This window comes from Macaca fascicularis, chromosome 2, assembly GCF_037993035.2.
Source record: "Macaca fascicularis isolate 582-1 chromosome 2, T2T-MFA8v1.1".
In the NCBI taxonomy this organism is placed as follows: Eukaryota; Metazoa; Chordata; class Mammalia; order Primates; family Cercopithecidae; genus Macaca; species Macaca fascicularis.
The window spans coordinates 38438168-38457749 of NC_088376.1; the positions used below are offsets into that span (position 1 = coordinate 38438168).

At 44.4% G+C, this 19582-nt stretch overlaps 1 long non-coding RNA gene across 4 annotated transcripts in view; it reads right to left on the reverse strand.

Annotated features, from left to right (window-relative positions):
- The window catches only part of LOC123571897 (uncharacterized), a 154889-nt gene extending 135848 nt beyond the window's left edge, over positions 1–19041 (reverse strand). For 2 of the 4 annotated variants that reach the window (XR_006696199.3, XR_010584755.2), the window contains exon 1: positions 15904–19041. This is a non-coding gene — a long non-coding RNA (uncharacterized lncRNA). Of the gene's footprint in view, positions 1–10676; positions 10766–15903 lie in introns of those variants that run through there. The other 2 variants (XR_012431788.1, XR_012431787.1) reach the window with 1 other exon arrangement.
- Positions 19042–19582: the final 541 nt, after the last annotated feature.

The following is a 19582-nucleotide window of genomic DNA, read 5'->3' on the forward strand; positions in this document are numbered from 1 at the left end:
CATGCCTGCAATCCCAGCACTTTGGGAGGCCAGGCGGCTGGATTGCCTGAGTTCAGGAGTTTGAGACCAGCCTGGGCAACACGGTGAAACCCCATCTTTACTGAAATACAAAAAATTAGCCGGGCATGGCAGTATGTGCCTGTAATCCCAGCTACTCAGGAGGCTGAGACAGGAGAATTGCTTGAACCCAGGAGGTGGAGGTTGCAGTGAGCCGAGATCATGCCGTTGCACTCCAGCCTAGGTGACAGAGCAAGACTCCATTTCCAGAAAAAAAAAACAAACAAAAAACAAAAAAACAAAACAAAACAAAAAACCAGCCAAAGAGAATTAAGACAGGAAATTTTCACATGTTTATGGGCCATTTGTAAAACTTCTTTTGTGATGGGCCAATTCAAGTCCTTTGATCATTTTCAAGTGGAGGTGTTTGTCCCTTACATATTACTTTTAAGAGTTCTTTATACATTCTGAGTTTGAGTCCTTGGTTAGATATTTGTATTGCAAATATCTTCTCCAAGTATGTGGATTTCCTTTTCACTCTCTTACTGGTAGCTTTTGGTGAATATGCATTGTTAATTTTTTTTAATTCTATGGCTGGTGCTTTTCATGTCTTTTTTAAGAAATGTAAGATCATAAAGGTGTTCATGTATGTTTACTCTGGGAGGTTTACAGTTTTACCTTTCATGTTTAGCTCTATTATCGAACTTGAATTAATTTATGTATGGTGTGAGGTAGATTTCAAAGTCCATTGTTTTCCATCTGGATATCCAACTAATACAGCACTATTTGCTGAAAAAGATCATCCTCTTCCCCTATTGAGCTGCAATCACACATTTGCTATAAATTAGGTCTCCCTATTCTGTTCCTCTGGTCTGTTTGTCTATCCTTACACCAATATACCACTGTCTTAATTACTGAGCATGGATATTAATACAGCCACTAGGACCCTTAAACGTATTCCAGTGACCTGTCTTTTCTCTGAAATCTGCACGAAACCTATTTTCTGCCTTTCTAGGCATCTCTTGCTTTGGAAACAACAATACTCACTGCTGCTGCTGCTCTCTCTCCCTTCTCTCTACCTGATACAGATGATTAATTTCCCATGTTCTAACAATGAGAAATCTAATACAGGGAGGAAGAGTGGGTTTTGCAGGGTTGGGCATATCTGAGGGAGATTTACAATTACCCAGAGCTCAGGAAAGAGATTGAGTTTAGAGGTAAGGTCCATACATGGTAGTAGACGTCATGGACATAGATGAGATCAGTAGGGAGACTGGAGAGAAGAGATGAAGAAACGGAGTCTTGGGATGACCAATTTTTCACATCCAAAGAGTGAAATTGTTGCTTATATGGGAGAATGAAAAGATGGCACCATAAAAGGAGGAACATAAAGAGAGGCTGATATCACAAAAGCCAGGAAAAAAAGAGCAATCAATGTCATCCATCACAACTCAGAGGTAAAGTAAGATGAGGAATGAAAGAGTCCATGGGGTTTGACATTCTAGAGGTAACTGAAAAAAACGGTTTCATGTCAGGACAGGGACAAAAGACAGGTGGCAACTGGCCCATAAGTAAATGGGAAATAAGGATGTTCAGATTCCTCTTTTTATTTTATTTTATTTTGCTTGAGACAGGGCTTTGTTCTGTTGCCCAGGCTGGAGTGCAGTGGCATGACCTCAGCTCACTGCAACTCCTACCTCCCAGGTTCAAGTGATCTTCCCACTTCAGTCTCCCCAGTAGCTGGGACTACAGGTGCATGTCAGGATGCTAGGCTAAGTTTTATTTTTATTTTTTATTTTTTGGTAGAGATGGAGTTTCAGCATGTTGTCCAGGCTGGTCTTGAAGTCCTAGGCTCAAGCAATTCACCCACTTCAGCCTCCTAAAGTGCTGGGATTACAGATATGAGCCACCACACCTGGCCCAGATTCCTCTTTCTAGAAACGTGAATGAGAACAGAAGATGGGCAAAAGCAGAAAATAAGATTAAAAGTGTATTTCTTGTTACACTGATTTTGTTTACATTGTTGCTCTTGTTGTCCCAAACCTTATTTTGGAACAATAAAAATAAGTGTTCTTCCGTTTCTTTTTGCTTTCACTTTCTCCCCTCCCTCTTCAACCACCTGTACCTTGGCAACTCATTCCCTCTACCATCAACCCTCTCAGCTGTGGATCAGGTTCATTTCTTGGGAGTGACAATTCAAAAAGAAGTTAGTTTATGCCTTTATGCCTTCCCTGTTTTGCCCCTTCCTACCCTGGCCCTGGCCTTCATCCTGTCTCTTCCCCCTTACACAGCCTGGCTGACCTGAGGTCCTGTCATCTCAGGTGAACCCAGTACAGAGGTATGGAGGGAGATTTTTCCAACCTACGAGAACCTTCTATTCTCTTCAGTTTTCTTCTCTGTACTCAGTGTAGAAGCCCCTTGGGAGTTGGTGTGGGCATTGAGTTCTAAAGGGCAGTGCAGATGTTGGGAGCTACTTCTGGTGACTGCGCAGGGAAACAAGAACCCAAGCACTGAGCCCAGTCTCACTGGAGAGAAGAGGGTCAAACTCCAAATCTGGAGGACCAAGAGCCTGAGAAAAATAAGCCTTTGATCATTGAGCCCAGAGTTCAAAACAGAAAAAAGGATTTAATCTAGGTTAGAATGGTTTGGGAGCAGGGGAAGAAGACCCCAAGGGATGGCTGGAATACCACACTGAGTTCATAAGCTGCTTTCCAGGCCTAGGGGAGACCAAGGTGAGGCAGTCAAGCTGTGCTCAACGCCAGAGAAGGCAGTCATTGGTGCTTTTATCACATGGCCCCTCACTGAACAATCTGATACACCAGAATCCATATTGACCTCAGCAACACTGAAAAATTTTATTGATATTTTATTGAATACTGAAATCTTTCACTTTAATTAGATTAATTTCTCCAAGATCACTACATTTTTAATGTGTTTTTATTATGCCTTGGGGTCATTTCCCCTATAAGAACTATTCTAATTTTATAATTAAAAAGGGAATTATTCTGAATTTAAAATATGGATTTTTCAAATTTAACTTTTCTGGATCAAAGTTATACTACAAAAAGGCAACCACTTAGAGATTTAGAGTGTGGATTATGTATGCTACATAGTAATATTTGTCCTTTCACCTGAATTAAATATAACTAACTTTAACTGACCAGTGCTGGGAAACGTCTCAGCCTGTGGATTCCTGGTCAGGATTCCAATGTCTCTCGTGGCAAACGTGAGCAGGTTGCCTCGGATCTGGCTGCAGAGCAGGTGAAGTGGCTGCCTTTCCTGGCAGTCGGGAGGTGAAAGCTGTCGCTGAATTCTGCTACCTCAGCCCCATGCTGACAAACAACACACTAATAGGCAAAGAACTAGACAACTCTATCTAGGAACCCAGCACGCGTCCTGGCAGAGTGGCAGAAAGCTTCAGTTTCCAAATAACAAAGTTTTGTCAGAGCCAGAAGCCCAACATCCCCCTGCCTAAATGGACACTCACGGTTTCCTAGCTCCTCTCACCCAGTCAGCCTTCCCTTCCATGAGCAGCCTGAATGCCACGTGTGACCTGGGCCTGGACTTGGCAGTTCTAGAAGAAATCCCTGTTGTGATCCAGTTCTGCTGCCAAAGGCTGGGTCTTTTATGGAGTTTCCACTACGTGCTGGGTGCTGTGCTAGCCATTGGTGGAAGACACTGGATTCTCACTTTAGAGTCAAAGACACTGAACTGGTACTCCAAAAGATGAAGTGACTTTGCCCCAAACAAACCACACCACTGGAGAACCAGAATCGGATTCGAACCCAGATTTGTCCAGCTTCAAATTCCACACACTTTCCACTCCAGCAAGCAGCTTCCTTCCCAGAAGCTACAGGGTGTCTGTGTGAGTGGAGACTCTGCGTGCTGTCACTTTGTCAGGAGCAGAGGTCCTCTGCAGGCCCTTGTCCTTGTATCTTGGTTCCACATTTGTAAAACATAAGCTAAGGCTTCTTGCATCCAGCACAATGGAAAGAAAAAAAAACAAGATCCAGAACAATTGCCTCCTCCTGAGAATCAGAGCTCAGTCTTCATCTCTAGCACCACCCAGCCCCCAGGCTCTGCACCCTGCCCACCCCTGGCCAGTGAATCCAAAAGAACATCATTAAAAACTCTGCCTTGCCACTCATACAAATTGTGTTTACATGAATGTGTGGTCATTTGCCTTCCTCACTCATCTTGAATGTGTTCGAAGAGCCACAAACATCTCGATGCTTATGAAAATGAGATTATCCAGATACATTTGCAGATCTTACAAATGGCCAGTGCTGTGCAGCATAAATGGAAAGAAAATCTCCTTTCCCCACTTGGGACTGAATGTTTGCAAATGGAGCCAGGAAAAATGGCCAAATGCACACTGATTCCTGTTAAAGATGGCTTTATCTCTGTGGTTAAAATTTTTATTTTTAAAAATATTTGACATTTAACATTTAATTTTTTCATTGATGATCAAAGACTGATGTTTGGTGCTGTACATATTGTAATTAATTTGGGCAAAAAAACAAGGGGGTGTAGTCAACTATAGAAGAGATGAAGGGTAGAAGATGATCAGTTTTGTATTCCTTTGGGGTCAGGGAAGAGAAGCAGCTTCTTCTTGTACACTTAAGGCAGGAGCTGGGAGAGATGAGGTGAGAAGGAGAACAGGAAGGCAGATGGACACAAAGAGCTTCATGGAAGAAATGAAACTGCAACTTATCTCCAAGATGAGAAACAATTGCTTTGGTGGAGATGGAGGAAGGCAGCAGTTGGAAATGCCTTGACCAAGAACACAGGGTCAGGAATGGGGAGGGCACACAGGGAACTGACTCATACATCATTTCAACAGGAGTTGGAGGCTGAAAAACGGTCATGGTGGGAAAGGAGGCAGGAACCCTGGAGATCCTTGAATACCAACCAGGCTGAGGAAACCTGAACTTTCATCTTTGAAGCAACAGGAAGCATCAGAATTATTATTATTACTTTTTTTTTTTTTTTTCTGAGACAGAGTCTTGCTCTGTCACCCAGGCTGGAGTGCAGTGGCATAATCTCAGCTCACTGCAACCTCTACTTCTGAGGTTCAAGCAATTCTCCTGCCTCAACCTCCCGAGTAACTGGGATTATAGGCATGCACCACCACACTCAGCTAATTTTTGTATTTTTAGTAGAGGCTGGGTTTCACCATGTTAGCCAGGCCGGTCTCGAACTCCTGAGCTCATCATCTGCCCACCTCTGCCTCCCAAAGTGCTGGGATTAGATGCATGAGCCATCATGTCTGGCCGCATCAGAATTATTTAAGCAAAGTGTGACACAATGAAAGTAGAGAAAAATAGAAGATTATCTGCATGGTAGAAAGAAGGATAAATTGGAAGACAAATAATTCATGTATTCAGCTATCATATTTTGACCCCATCTTCTTTCATAGAAAAGTTAAGGGTTCCAATCTGCTGCTCTGGTCCAGGGTTTAGCAGATGAACATAAGCCCTCCATCCCTTCTGTAACCAGATGTTTTCTGCCTGTGGTTGGAGGAATGACAGAGCCAATGAAAGCCTGGCCAGGGCCTCGAATCCTTCCTGCCCATGGTTGATTCATCTCCACTCTCCTCTGGCCAACCTACAAGACCTGCTAAAGCTGCTTCCTATCCAGCCCATACTCTACCCTCCCATCTCTGCTCCTGGCTGCCTGCCGCTACCTCTGATTCCTGAATACAGTCACATCGCTTCAGGTCTTGCTGTTGCGTCCTTGAGTCTCTGGCAGCTCTGGTTTTGGCGTGCCTGTTCACAATCTGCCACAGTATAAACCAGCATCCCAGCAGCAGCCATTTCTACCACAGGCCCCACAGTCCAGCAGGGGGCAGGGCCTCTCCTGGGCCAGCTGTGGGGATTTGGAGCTGCTTGGGAAGGACCTACAGAGTGCCGTGTGAGGGACAGCATGTGTCCCACATGGGAAAGACAGGGGAGTTTTTGGTCTTGAGAATCTTCCTGGCTCTTCAGGTACAGCCTCTCACCCTTCAGATGATGTTACCTGGACTGGGTGCAAATCTCAGGCCACATGCTTACATGGGCAAGAAATTTAGTCTCATAATCTCCTTTATTTTTGCAAAACAGAACATCATTACTAATTTATTCCTGGGGGATAGAAACAATCTTAGTTAATATGGGTCTATTCCAACCTTACCCCAGCAAGGTTGTGAAGTTTTCTTACACAGTGCTAGGGTAATAGAAAGAGTTGGAGAGAAATATTCCTGTATTCCTGCCGGCATCGGCTAAGGTGTTCTCACGTCCATCTGGTCTTTGGTCATTTGTCCAATCAGGTTGCTTCAGGTCAGCCCTGATTCCTGACCATAAGGCCTCTTCAGGTCCATCTATGTCTCAGCTACTGCCATACCTGTCTCCATACTAGACCACGTGAGGCTGAGACACTCATAAAGCTAGGCCCCGAAGTGCCATAATATATCTGGAGCCATTTCCTCTCTGGGATTCAGTTGCCTCAGCAGGGTTCTTCCCAGGTGTGGGTAAAAGCTCCCTCTGCCCCGGATTCCCAAACATATTTTTCCCTCTTTGGGCCACAGCTTTCTCAGCAGCTGTGCCCATTGATCCTTTTGGAAGCAGACACTGAAATGAAGTTAGGAGTATAAGAGGTTTAGTGATGGGGAGGGAGGACATGTGTAAAGATAAAGGGAGAGGAAGGAGGATTGGGCAGGAAAGCATCAGTCTGCCAGGAAGAGCTAATAAAGTCTCCACCAACACAGTAAGGAGCACCAGAGCAAAGACCACTCACTGCATTGGGCACAATGGCCAGGCCCTAGTATGCCAGCCTTGCGGCATCATCCTTGGCTGGAGCTTCCCATTAAAAGTGTAGGCTTGGCCCAAATGCTGCAGCAAATCCTGGAGGCACTGCATCTACAGGCTGTGGACCAACTGCACTCCTCCCAGCCGAAGGACAGGTTCTTTCTGGAAAGGAGAACCCAGCAGCACACCTTCATGGCTTCACAGGGGCCTCCCACACCTGCACACTCTTCACGTTCTCTCCAGCCCCCAGCCCAGACCGGGATGAGGAATCTTAGTCCGCTCTTGGTGGTGGAGGGCGCTTGCTATAAATCACTTCTTACCTCCTAGAGCTCTTTCTGGGCCCCCCAAGGACTATGGCTTTGAAAGCCAGGCACCGAAAGTGGATCTTGTTTTCTCTACGTTATGAAACCTCTCCCATTAAGAAATAAACTCAGAATAACCTAGGTTTACTGGAGAAAGCCATGGGAAAGGGGACACAGTAAGGCTAGAGAACAGCCATTCATTTTTGAAATATTATGTCTCCACTTAGTGAATCGTTGTGTCTTTACAACAGAAATTCACTTCTCATTCTTCCAAACGCCTCCCTCCCCTTCAACAAGATAGGAACTCTTTCTCCATTTCAGCACCTGGTTAGGCAAACCATGTTCTGGCGATGGAGGTAACACAGCCCCTAGGATCTCGAAGGACTATCAGGCAAGATGAAGTACAGATTGGACTCTCTCCAACCACCATGTTGGGGGCTTTTCCGGGAGCCTTTCTATTCCCCCAGCACTACTTCCTTCCTTAAGTGACTGATAAAGAATAAATCACAAAGGTTTATCTCGCACTTACACATGGAAGGCACTGTTCTATAAACACTGTAATAACTCACTTAAGCTCCACAGAAACGCTATGAGACAGGTGCTGATATTATTCCCATTATACAGATGAAGAGAACGAAGCACAGTGAGGTCAAGTAACTTCCTTGAGGCCACACAGCCACTGACGGGCAGGACCCAGATTCAAACTCAGCTAGTCTTCCCAGTCCCGGGGCTGGAGTGCCAGATTTCTACAGTGAGCACATTGCTATCAGGAGCTTAACTTAAAAGGGAGCAGTAACTTGGGGTAAAAGGAGCTGATCCAGACACACAGATCCCAGACAGGCAGAAGACTGCAGCACAGAGCCACAGCCCTCTGGACCCTGGGAGACACACTTCCCTCAACTTACAAGTGGAGAAATGGGGGCCTAGAGACACCAAATAATGAAGCTGGTGCTGAGTAAATCCTAGATGCAAACCCATCTTTTCTGACCTTATTGCTAACAACCTGTCATCATCACCAGGGGAAAATAATTGCTCATGGCTTGTGCCCCAGAGCGGAGGGCTAGCCTCATCCTTAGTGGCATTTGTCATAGTCATATTTGTGATGCTTGAAGTAGCAGAGAGAGACATTTAATGGGTCACAGAGAACAGTAAAGAAGCAGCATCACTATGAATGAGGCAGTCTCACATCTTTCCAGGAAAAAGCTAAGCCCCTACTCGGTGTTTATGATGATAAGTAATCTACGGAATCTATTTTATATGTAGAACATCCTATAGTTGAAGATGTTACCTTTCAAAGAAAATGATTTATTCCTTCCATAAATACTTATTGAGTACCTACTATACACAAGGTACTGGAAAAAACTTCCAGGGATGAAAAAGACAGGATGTCATTCAAGGGGCTTGCAGTCTAACACAGGGAATCATCACAATAAAGTAGAGACAGATGTTATCTCTTCTCTCACCTAATGATCATAGTAACAAACATTTGCAAGTTTACAGAGCACTTACACATTGATACCTGGAACACCGTTCCATTCCTCACCTCCCTCTCCAGCAGAAAACTCCTGTTCACCCTGCAAAACACTGCTCAAATGTCGAATCCTTTGTGTAGCCTTCTTTGCCTGCCTACTTCGTACCCCCAAGCAGATTCCTTTTCTCCTTCCTTCCTCCTATCTTTACTCCTGTCCTCCTTTCCTCCATTCTTTTTTCCTTCCCTACTTTCCTAATAACAGTGAATTTTCTTTAGCAGTTTCCATGAGCTAAGCATTAGTGTTAACACTTTATGGGTCTTAACATATTTTAGTCCTCACCACAGCCCTGTGGGACGGATAGGGACACTCCACCATATTGTGGTACATGTGTCCATGAAATTGAACGGTACACAATATTTTCCAACCAGACAGCACTGTCACCAAAGTCTGCATGTAAGGATGGAGAGCTGTCTGCTGGATGCATGTGCTCTCACAGGACTGAGAGGGCCCTAACAGTCACACATGGGCCAATTTGACCTGCCATGGACCCACGAGGCAGTGACCCTTGCCTGGACTCTCCACTCCTCCCCACCTGAATTCTTGCCCACTCTTGGGGACCCCTCTGCCAAATGAACCACTTAGCAGTCTTCCTCTAGCACCTCCCTAGGCCCCTCAGATGACCCAGCTAGGACTGGCTCTGAATGGAGACTCTGCCATCTTCCCTGCAGGTCCAAGCTGTCTGCAGCTTTGTTCATCCATAGACTGAGTCCCCACCACTCTCCTCCACTGCTCAGCCCAGCTGCAGAGAGTAGACGCACAGGCCCAAGTAGAAAAGGTCCAGGGTGAGGGCTCACGGAGACTTCAGAGGCTGCCCAGCCAAGCACACCTGGATTGGAAACCAACCACCTGGGCTAAACCCCAGGTCCAACTCCTACTGGTTTGTGCCCTGGGCAAGTGACTGAACAACTCTAAGACTCATCCTCCTCTCCAAAACATGGGTTTGCAATAATAGCTCTTACCTCACAAAGCTCTTGAGGAAAAAAAGAGATACTACAACTGCTTTGTAAACCAGGAAGTGCCATTGTATACATATTTGAGATACTCACATAGCTATTATTGTGACATACAATAGTATATATTGAGGTGTTAGAGCTTAAAGGTTAAAATATAAATTCTAGAGCCAAGATGGCCAGGGTTCAAATCCTAGCTTTGCCACTTACTAGCTATGTGACCTTGGGCAGGTTAATTAGCCTTTCTGAGCTTCAACTTAGTTTCTTCTTCTGTAGTTTTTCAGGAGGACTAAATAGGTTTATCCATTGGAAGCAATTAAACAGTGCCAAGCACAGAGTCAGCATTCATACATGCCAGTTATGACTAGTGTAGGGTTCAAAAGATTAATGTGTTATGATTATATTAACTATTATTTGGGAATTTACAGAGCATTTACACATTTGTTTTCTGAAAGCACAAAGCAAGTAATCACTTCTCATCCAGGGAAATGAATGGAGGAGGTGACACTTAGGCTGGGCCTTGAAAGAGGGTTAAGATTTGGACTGGTTGGATGGAAGGTAGAGCCAAGGGTGAGTGGGGAGTGAAGACAAGGAGGAATCCTACCCACAGGATGTGTCCCGGGAACCTCCAGCTGCTGGGTTGGGCTTCAGGAAAGGCTCGTCATCTTTACTGTCGAACAAAATCACCTGAGAGCTTTGAAAAAATGTGGGTACCCAGGATCCATTCTGAGAGATTCTAAATCAATTGGTCTTAGATAGAACGTGGGCATTAATGATTTTTAAGTTTCTCAGTGTGGCCAGGTTTGAAGACCTCTGTGCTAGAGCAGCAGGTCTCAAACTTAAGCCACATCAGAATTGCCTGGAAGGCTTATTAAAACACAGACCTTTGGGCCCCATCCCCAGAGTTTCTGACTCAGTAGTTGTGGGGTAGGGACCAAGAATATACCTGTCCAACAAGTTTTCGGGTGTTTCAGTCCGTTTTCTGGTGTTGCAGCCCGTTTCAGTCCGTTTTCACACTCCTATAATGGTGTTTCAGTCCGTTTTCACACTCCTATAAAGAACTACCTGATACTGGGTAATTTGTGAAGAAAAAAGTTTTAATTTACTCACAGTTTCACAGGCTTAACAGAAAGCATGGCTGGAAGGCCTCAGGAAACTTACAATCATGGCAGAAGGCAAAGGGGAAGCAGGCACCTTCTTCACAATGAAAGCAGGAGAGAGAGAGAGAGGGAGAGAGCAAAAGGAGAAGCATTACACTTTTAAACAATCAGATCTCATGAGAATTCCATTATGAGACAGCACTAGGGGGATGGTGCTAAACCATTAGAAACCACCCCTATAATCCAATCACCTCCCACCAGGCCCCTCCTTCAACACATGGGGATTGCATTTCAGCATGAGATTTGGGTGGGGACACAGAGAAGAACCATATCACTAGGTGCTGCTGGTGCTGCTGGTTGGGTACCACACTTTGAGAACCCCTGAACTGGGGCATAGGATGCATGAGGAACAGATTGAGATGAGGTTTATTCCGTTGGCTCCTGAGTGTCTGTCATGCCAGTCTATGAAGTTTTAGGCTTTACTGTGTTGGCACTGGGATGTTGAGGGAATATACACTCGTAGTTGTGTATTAGGAAAATAAACCTGGCAGCAAGATGATGGAGGGATTGGGAGGGAGAAGAATGAAGCCTGACAATCCAGTTGGAAGGCTTGTAACAACCAACAGCCTGGATTTGGGAAAGTACAGACTGAAGCAGAGCAGCCACACTGACAGTGAAGAAACAGAGGTGAGGAAGAGGAAGCAAATGCGGGCAGAATTTCTGAGGTCAAATTCAGAAGCCAGAGTGGGGAAGAGGAGAGAGAAGAACTCTATGGTGCCCAGGTCCCAGGTCTGAAAAATAAGCACTGGGGTCAGGGACAGGCCCATGGCAAGCAGTGACAGTGTGGTTTCTGATGGCTGCATTTGAGGACAGAGACCGCCCATAGGCTGTTCAAACCCAGAGTTTAGTCTGGAATTCGAGACACTGTTACAAGGAAGGAATCATGTAAGCAACGGTGAGAATGAAGACACTAGGTCCAAGGACAGATCCTAGGGTCACCCAGCTCAGCCACCAGGAAAAAAAGGGACAAAATAAAAGCCAAGAACCAAAGGAAAAGAAGATTAAGGGGAACAAAGCATCAAATGCTACAAGGCATTACAATGATAACTGGAAAAGATTTTTCAATGAAAAACAATATAGTGAAAGTAAACTGTCAGGGAGAAAGGGCCTGTTCCAGCGTCAGCGCCTGCCTGTGCTGACTGAGGGGACAGCATTTGACCCTGCATTGAGAGCCTTATGTGGGGTTCTTGCTTCCCCACTCAGCCTGTGAGCCAATAGCAGGGCCAGTGCAAGCCCTGTCCTCGCTCTCTAGCAACCTGTCTGCCATCCTGTAAGGGACTCAGAGTGTGTTGAGAACAAGGCCCCCGGGCCTGGCATTCATGGTTTTTGTCATCACGAAGCTCAGACGTTGGCAGCTGCTCATCTCACCAAACGCCTGTGCACTAAGGAACGTATTTTCCATAAAATCCCAGATAGGGTAGAGAATAGCCGAAAACAGACTGCTTGTGGTTTAAAGCTTGCCTGTGATCACAGGTCTCACACAAGCCTCTGTGAAAGGAAACGAGGAAACACACAAGAGAGCGTTGGAGAGACCGTGTTCTCCCCGACATCTGCAGCCCACTCAGGCCCAAATCACTCAGGCAGGAGCTGCAGGACAATGAGCAGTGGGTGCTGGAGCATGGAAAAGGGGCTTTGATGAGGGCCATACAAATAACATCAGAAGTCTCATGAACCACCACAGGACACTAAGATTAGTTGAAACTGCAAGGACAGCCAAGAAAGACCCATAGAATTCTCCATCCCTTCTACCCCGAAACACAAGCACTTACATGTCCTACATGCAGCACTTACATGTCCTACAAGGTGTTATTATGCAAGCCCCTGCCCCCATCCCCTCCCCCCACTGCTGCCCTTCAAATAGCCCCTGAGAGGTTGAGAAGATAAAGCACCACCAGGAAGAACTAAATGACGGGCCCAGAAGCTGCTATGGGTACTTCGGTAGTAGGTACCTGTCTGTATAGCCCACCCAGCTGCAGGGAGTTCAAGGGCAGACTCTGAGCTGGCAGAGGAAAGGAGAGGCCAGGCCAGAGAAGCCAGCATCTCTCCTTTATGCATTTCTAGCATCCTTTCCCCTTCTTATGGTAACAGCACCCTATCACATCTTAACCCAGATGGTTTGGAGTGAGCTGCCCTTCACTCCAGCTGGCAGTAGACCCAGGAATATCCAGACCATTTCATACCCCTTGCTACAGTGATTGGTGCTGAGTTGGGCATAGGACCCATCCCCGACCAGTGGGCATCAGACACTGACTTTTGCAGGAATTGGGGGGAGATCTCTTTTTCTACTGGAATTATGAGCAGGGAGAGAGCCCGAGCTGCTGGTGGCTCTTGCCCATCCAAGAGGAAAAACAGAGTGAAAAAGGTAGGGACACACATTCCTAATTTGGAGGAAAACTAGCAAATCTACCCATGCTTAAAACAAACTCCACCTGTAAACTCTTTAGTTACATGATCCAGGAAATTCCCTTCGGTTAATGAAAGTTGATAACATTTCTGGCACTTGTACAAAAAAAAAAATCTGACCATTACACCGAGAAAACATATAAGCTCAGGCTTAAAAGCTCAAGCACTCCTCAGCTCAAACTAAAGCACCCCTAAGTCATTGTGAGAGTAAAATGCAATGACTTTTGTATATGCCCAGTGCGGTCTCTGCCACACTCAAGAAATTCTGGACACCACCCCTGTCCTCTGACACCACCACAGTCCCACAGGGCAGACAGACAAAAAAATGAGGCATCATGTGATAGGAGCACTAATAGAGATGTGAACAGGATACCAGGGGAGCCTGGAGGAGGTGAAGGAGAACATTGTGGCCAAGTGCAGAGAATGTCTGCTTAATTAAATTGAATTGAATGGAACGGCATTTTGCCTGTCTATACCCATGAAATCATGACATGTTTAAAGCCCCCATCAGCTGGCAAGGTAGGAGAGGAGTGAGCAGAGACCACCATTTATTGAATATCCACTATGCAGCATGTACTATGTGCTAGATTTTTGCATCCAATCCTCACAACAACCTAACGAAGTAACTGTGAGCACTGCTATTTTATACATGAGGAAATCAGGGCTCAGAAGGGTTCATATTCCCCAAACAGGAAAATCCAGGGGAAAGTCTAGCTTCAGGAATGGCTTGGTTCACAGACTCACACAATGTTGTGAGACCCTGGTTTCTTTCCGTCACTCACTTTTGCCTTCCACAGTGGCTTTGGAACCTTCACCTTGGGGGTTCATAAAATTGCCTCTACAGCTTCAGGCTTCCTTTATCCTTTCTGCCTGAAATAACTAGCAAGAGCATACCCCTACCCCATGGTCCCAAAAGATGCATTCTAGTGCCTTATCATCTCTGACTGGATCACATGCTCAATCCTGAACCAATTGCTGTGGCCAGAGAATATGATGCTTTCAGTGCCCAGGATGAGTCAAAACTTGAGTTTTCGGAGCTGAGAGTTGGCTCAACTCCCTCAAGCGCGTATAGATAGAGTGGAGTTGACAGTAGTAGCTCCTCAGAAGGAAATTGGATAAATAGATACTGGATGATACATACAGTGAAGTTCAAGACAAGTCTTTCCCTCCTTTCTTCTGCAATATACTTTACTTTATGACTATAAGTCATCCAAATAGGTAGCCCTGGAAATGGTTGAAAAATCACAATTTTAAGTATTAAAGTCGCAATTATACTGGCTTTGGGTTCTCTGGTAGTCCTGAAAAAGAATATGGATGTAGTGGTACATGAAGCACAGGGCTATAACTGCATCTCTATTTAGTTCCAGTCTCCTAACCTCCTATTTAGCATCCCCGTCTATCAACCTTAAAATTTACACATACGGCGGAGCCTAGGGCAGCAGTCCTCAACCTAGCTGTACATCAGAATCACTACTAGGGCTTATATAAACACACGAACACCAGACCCTATCTTCTGAAGATCCAGAATCAATATATCTATTCCAAGAACTCCTGGCCTACAGTTTGCTAAACCTGGCAGGAGCATCGAGGTTTACATGCTATTTGCTAAATCTGCAAATGACTGATTAGCTCCCATTTACTCTAGACAAAGGCTGAGAAGCAAAGGATATTGAAAGGATATTGACATAGGTTACAAATGAAGCCAACACATTCGGTCAGAGCAGTCACTATTAGGTAGTGTTAGGGGCTGCCTGTCTCAGGCTTCACTCCTCTTCCCATCCTGAAATTCTTTCTGTATGTTGTTCTTCTACAAACATGATCTTTGATCTTAGCATCTATACAAAAAGCTTCTGCTCACCAACCCCCAACCATTTAGTTTGAAAACAAATAAAACTAGACTGTGGGTAGTTCAGATGCTCCCAGCACACCTGACCCTGCCTCATTTACCTGGGGAAACCAGTCCAAAAACAAAATTGCTGTTGAAGGAATGTCACCAACAGCAACAAGATCACCAAATGTGTGACTATTGTGCGTATTTTAGAAAATACTTTTTCCTAAATAATATTATTTATTTTATAACAACTTCGCGGAATGAAGATAATGGGGAAATTATCCCCTCATTATCTTTTCCAGACTTTGAGATCAGAAAATAATTTCTCTCTCCTCCCAATCTGGCATGTATCTCTTCATTAGATGGTGAATATCAGACCTCCTGGGTATTTTCATTTATGCCTTAGCTTAATTTCCAAGTACCCAAGACTAACTGAACACTTAGCTTTTGTAGCCCACTTGGCTGGAGTTTGGGTATTATTTCTCCCCATCCTCAGTGTAATATCTGATCTTTTGTCTCAATAGTCTTATTTCTTATGTACCCTCTGTTACAACCTATAAAAGTCTTCTTTGGAAATGAATAATGTAAACATTATCGATAAATAGAGGTATGTGGTGTTTATTTTTCATTTATTCATCAGCCAGAAAAGACTTCTGCTTTAACTTGGTTCCAGACCCTCCCCGGTGCCTTGGCTAACTGTTCATATCATGTGAGCCCTCAGCCCTGTACCGCGCCCAACAAGGCTTTCATTGACTTCCCTTCCCCCTTTTTCTCCAACTCCGATTTTCCTTTCCCCCTTTTCCAACTTGTGAAGTAAACTTTGCTCCAGAGGAAAACCCTGACCAAACACCTAATTTCCCTCTGCATCCTAAAAGAGCCTCAGATCAAACAGAACAATTAACTCAGCAAACAATACCATTAGTCAAGCTCCCTCTGTACCCACCAGCCTGAAACTGAAGAAATGCCGAACAAACACCTCTTGGAGCATATGGCGGCAGGGAATTGCAGGCAGAGATTTTATGGGCCTCTCAGCGCGCCTGCTCCAGCTCTTTGGGAACCAGACTATTTAGCATATGTCACTGTTCCCAGCTGCCTTGGGGCCTTGGCTGGGGACCACAGCCTTGTGTACTTGTGTACACAAGTGACAGCATTCAAAGTCAGGTACGGATGAGACCGGCTTCCACAGCACTGCAAACCCGGAAGGTGCCCTGGTCAGGACTCGGGCTCCTCGGGCCTGTCCAGCGGAACCCAAAAGAGGAATACACACACAAGGGTAAGCTTCCCCCAGTTATCCGAGAGCCTGACGCCTCACTTACTTTCAGCCCAGTCTGGGAAACTTCTTGGGTACTTACGCAGAAATGGAAATTCATTGAAAATCTCAATGTACCATAAGAAAAGTCGTCTTTACAGAAATCAGAAACTAAAATGACCGATTAAGGTATCTTGTCCACCCCCTCTCAGCACGAGATTGGTCCCTGAAGAGCTTCAATAGTTCATTTTTAAATAACTCCAACAATGCATTTTTCTATCACAGAACTGCCTGGGAGACTGTTCTAATAGATTTCATTCTTAGAAAGTATACCCAAGATCCATCCTAACTTCTCCATTTCATAAGCTGCTCCTTGTACCATCCGAAATGATTCCAACAGCTCTTGCTGCTTTCTCTCTGTGAGGCACTTGGCCTAGCAGCCTTGTCATCATGTAGTTTGTAATTCTTTCTTATTTTGAAGAGGGAATGATTGATAGATTTGAAATTTGCTAAGTGCCTGTATGGTTAAAATATACACAGTCTCATAAAGCTGTGTTCTGTGGTGAAACAATCAGAAATCAAAGGGTTAAACTGAAGCAAGCATGATGTAAATTAAAGCAGATAGAGGTGCAAAGCATGGGATCTGACCAGCCTGGGTTCAAATCCCGACTCCACCACCTGCTTAATGGTGTGTGTCCTTGATATGTTATAGCTCTCTGGGCTTCTGTTTCCATATGTACAAAATGGGAAAAAATATTGCCTATCTCAGAGCATTTTTGAAAAGATTAGGTAAAAGATCAAGGATCTGTCATAGAGTAACAATGATTAAGTAGTATCATCATTATTTTTTATTCTTTAAGTGGCTTAGATGCTAAAAGGATATACTAAGAGCAAGAAGTTAGGGCAACTCATTCACACCCAGAGTAGAAAGCCACAAACATTCCTGTTTCCTGAACCAGCTGCATACATTTGCAACACTAGGCTGAACCTCTCAGGAGGAATTAGTTAGGGAGATAAGATGTCCTCATATTAAGAGTTAAACAACATGGCCAGGTGTGATGACTCACACCTGTAAATCCCAATACTTTGGGAGGCTGAGGCGAGAGGATCGCTTGAGGCCAGGAGTTCAAGACCAGCCTAGGCAACATAACAAGACCCTGCCTCTACAAAAAAAAAAAAAAAATTTTAAATTAAGCTGGCATGGTGGCATATGCCTGTAGTCCCAGTACTCAGGAGGCTGAAGCAGGAGGATCACTCGAGCCCATGAGTTTGAGGCTGTAGTGAGCTATGATCGCATGACCACACTCCAGCCTGGGTAAGAGAGTAAAACCCTGTCTCAAAAAAATAAAAATAAAAAGAGTTAACATGACAATGAGATGGTAAGGTAGAGTCAACTAAATGCCAGGTAAGTGAGGAAAGGAAGGATGCAGGTCATGAACTGAGCCCAGAGAGACTTCATCTGGACTTGTCAGGGAAAAGCCAATGGCCTCCAAGCCAGAGGTCTACTCAGAGCCCTTAGTGCTCACTTCTAGGGATATAGTCTCTAGTGCAGCATTGGGGTATTTATCTGTAGGAAAAGATCAAAGTGGTATTAGATTGTTTATTTAATCAGATGGTCAGCCCAGCTAACCCTGTGTATTCGTTTAGGGTTCTTCAGTTTATAAGTGATATATTAAAAAAAAAAAACAAAAAACCTCTAAACCAGTTTAAGCAAAAAGATGAATTTATAGAATTGTTACTGGGTAGCTCCCAGATTGACCAAGCCTAAAAGAGCCCAGACGTTAAGAGTAATGTTCAGGAACACTGGAACCCGGGAGATGGACTTCTTCAGGACTTGCTCTGTCTCTCAGAGCTGGAAAGCTGGAGAAAAATACATGAGATGTTTTAAGAAGGCTTGAATGTATGCCAGCATCAAAGAAAGTTGACAAGCAGCTGATTTGACTACAAAATCACAGATAGACTCAGAAATTGGAAGCATCAGCTGCTTCTGAAGGTGGGGACGAAACAGAAAACACTGGACTAAATATCTTTATAAGAAGCATTTTGACACTCCCACATGCCCAACTTCATCATAACACAAAGCTGAACATTTACTCTGTGCTGAGGTCTGGAAAAGTTGTCGGCAGGGCTGCCATGGTAAAAACGGGGAAATTAAATACCAGGTGACATACTGAATCGGGAGCCTCCTTTTCATACCTGGCTCCCAGAAATCGGGCAACCCTGATTATGCCTCCTGAGCAATAGGTTGGCACTTGCCTCACTGACAAAATAACCAGTCCAGCAGACATACAGACCCTGATACAGTGACGTCTACCATCAACACATACAGCCCAGGCAAACACTGCTTCTGACCAGTGGCCCATTCTTAAATACCAACTGAAAAACAAAGATCACTGGACATTTGAGAAGGCTTCTGTTGTCCAAAACACAATGTGAACTAAACAGAAAGAACGTAGAAGGGGAAATTAAATAATTGAGACTCTCAAAGTGAAAAAAGAGAAGATACTGTAGGCCCTAATTTTAAAAAAATACACCGACCAAAAAATTAGCTCATGGAAATTATAAATATGATTGCAAAAATGAAAAAATTCAGTAGAGTAGAATATACAGTAAGGACATCACTAAGGAAGTAAAAGCTAAAATTAAAAATAAATAGTCACAGAGGAAAAAGAGGAGATTCTAAAAACTTACATAGGCCGGGCACGGTGGCTCACACCTGTAATCCCAGCACTTTGGGAGGCTGAGGCGGGCGGATCATGAAGTCAGGAGTTCAAGACCAGTCTGGCCAACATAGTGAAACTCTGTCTCTACTAAAAATACAAAAAAAAAAAAAAAAAATTAGCCAGGTGTGGTGGCAGACGCCTGTAATCCCAGCTACTCAGGGGGCTGAGGCAGGAGTATCGCTTGAACCCAGGAGGTGGAGGTTGCAATGAGTGGACATCGCACCATTGCACTCTAGCCCAGGCAACAGTGTGAGACTCCATCTCAAAAACAAACAAACAAACAAACAAAAGGCGACAGTGCGAGACTTCATCTCAAAAACAAACAAACAAACAAACAAAAAACTTTCATAAAGGAAAAAAAGAGTCAGGTATTTAAATGGCAATCAATTGCTCAAGGCTAGAGTGTAACAGGATAATGTATTCAGAATCCTCCAGGGAAGTGATTTCCAACCAAGAAATCTATACACAGCCCTACAATTAATTATGTATATCTATGCAATTTTGGTTAAGACAATTTTTGTTCCATTCTCAAAAACATCGGGATTTGTATCTAAGTTTAAAATTTCTTAGCTGTGTGACCTTAGGCAAATAGCATCCACTCTCTGGGCCTCATGTTGCTCATCTATGTCACAGGGCTGTGAAAATTGAAA